The sequence below is a fragment of the Magnolia sinica genome, chromosome 16 (assembly GCF_029962835.1).
Source record: "Magnolia sinica isolate HGM2019 chromosome 16, MsV1, whole genome shotgun sequence".
Taxonomy (NCBI): domain Eukaryota; kingdom Viridiplantae; phylum Streptophyta; class Magnoliopsida; order Magnoliales; family Magnoliaceae; genus Magnolia; species Magnolia sinica.
This window is the reverse complement of record NC_080588.1, coordinates 27,329,041-27,331,157: the sequence shown is the minus strand read 5'-3', so window position 1 is coordinate 27,331,157 and position 2,117 is coordinate 27,329,041. Positions and strand designations below refer to the sequence as shown.

Below are 2,117 nucleotides of genomic sequence, written 5' to 3'. Positions count from 1 at the left end.
GGATATTAAGCCTGGAGTGATACAACTCCTTCCAAAGTTCCTTGGACTTAAATATGAAAATCCATACCTGCACTTGTAAGAGTTTGAGGAGGTTATAGCCACTTTATACTTTCCTAACGTGTCTGAGGACACAGTTAGGCTGAAACTCTTCCCTTTCTCCTTGAAAGAAAAAGCTAAGACGTGTTTACACTCACTACGTCCGCGATCTATTGGCACATGTAATGACATAATGAAGGAGTTCATAATTTTTTTTTGATACCATAAGATGAACACCATCAGGAAGTCGATCATGAAATTCACCCAAAAGGAAGATGAAACATTCTTCCAATATTGGGAGTGGTTCAAGGATCTCATCAGTTCATGCCCCCAACACGGGTTTGAAACGTGGCGCATAACAACTTTCTTCCACGATGGGCTGACATTTTCCATGTGCCAATTTATCAAGACGATGTGCAATGGGAGTTCATGAACAAAAATGTTGATGAGGTGTGGGATTACTTTGACAAACTTGCCAAAACCACACAATCATGGGACATCTCTCTAAAATCTAACACCACATCTAAGCCTACTCAAGCAAGGGAGAGGGGTGAGATATACTTGCTGAAAGAGGATGATGATATAAATACTAAAGTGTCCAGTCTCACAAGAAAGGTCGAGGCCATGGAACTTAAGAAGGATAAGGCTACGGAAGTTGTTTGCGGTATCTGTGCTTGCAACATATATACAACTGAAAATTGCCTAACGATATCTGCTTTTCAAGAGGTACTGAACGAGCAATTGAATGCCGTGAATAACTACTAAAGACTTTTCAATGGACCCATCTCTAACACATATAATCCTAGTTAGAGAAATCATCCGAACTTTAGTTGGAGGAATGGACAAACAACTACTCCTCATGGAATCCCTAACCAATTCTTGAATCAAGGAAAATCTCAAGAAGATCCGCTCTGGAAACATATTCAAAACTAAGAGCTTATCAATCAGAGTATATTGCAAACCCTTCAAGACCTTTCAAAGGCCATACAAGGGCGTGAGACTAAAAATTCAATTAGAGAGAGGGATTCTACCTGCTCAACCTTTTCCCAATCCTAAACCGCAATACGAAATAAGTGATCTAAGCTTTTCAAATCAAATGGAGCAAGCTAAGTCTATCACTACTCTTAAGAGTGGGAAGATAATTGACAAATCTACTTCGGTAAGGGCTGAAAAGTCTAAGGACCTAGAAGTAGATGAAACTGATAGACCTAGCAACACTCCATATGAATTAGAACTAGAACTTCAAGGTAAGTCGATTGCATTATTCCCCCAACGGTTGATTGCACCAAAACCCCTCTCTAACTTCAGGACATTCTAAAGGTGCTGAAACAAGTGAAGGTCAATATTCCTCTACTAGATGTCGTTACACAAATACCTTCATATGATAAATTTTTGAAAGACTTGTGTACGACCAAAAGACGGCAAAATATTCAAAAGAAAATCTTTGTAATTGAAAAAGTGAGTGCTATCCTAAAACAAGATGTGCCACAGAAATATAATGATCCCGGTAGCCCAACCAACACTTATGTAATTGGGAACCACTGAATTGAGCATGCACTTCTCGACTTAGGAGCTGGCGTAAATCTGATTCCTTACTTGGTCTACAAACAACTAGGTTTGGATGAATTAAAACCCACCTGAACCACATTATAACTTGTTGATCGCTCAGTTCGTGTACCGAGAGGGATAATTGAGGATATGTTGGTTCGGGTTGACAAATTCTACTACTTGGTAGATTGTATTGTCCTGGATACTCAACCCATCGTGGATATGATTACACAAATTCCAGTAACTCTTGGTCGCGCATTCCTTGCCACATCAAATGCAATCATTAATTGAAGGAATGGAGTCATGAGTTTATCTTTTGGAAATATGACATTGGAGTTGAATATCTTTTTCAATATGGGCAAGTAATTAGAGGATGATGACGATTCCCACAACATTAACATGATTGACTCTTTCGTGAAAGATATAACACTTTTGACCTTATCCTCTGACCCTCTAGATACGTCCCTGGCCCACTCCCATAATTTTGATGATGATATGATTAGGGAGATAAGGACCATGTTAGATACTGTGCT

At 39.2% G+C, this 2,117-nt stretch overlaps 1 non-coding gene across 1 annotated transcript; it reads right to left on the bottom strand.

The window, feature by feature from the left end:
• Nucleotides 1-271: 271 nt before the first annotated feature.
• LOC131229975 (small nucleolar RNA R71) lies at nucleotides 272-378 on the bottom strand. The gene has a single exon (XR_009163707.1). It is a non-coding gene; the product is annotated as a small nucleolar RNA R71 (small nucleolar RNA).
• Between the last annotated feature and the right edge of the window lie 1,739 nt (nucleotides 379-2,117).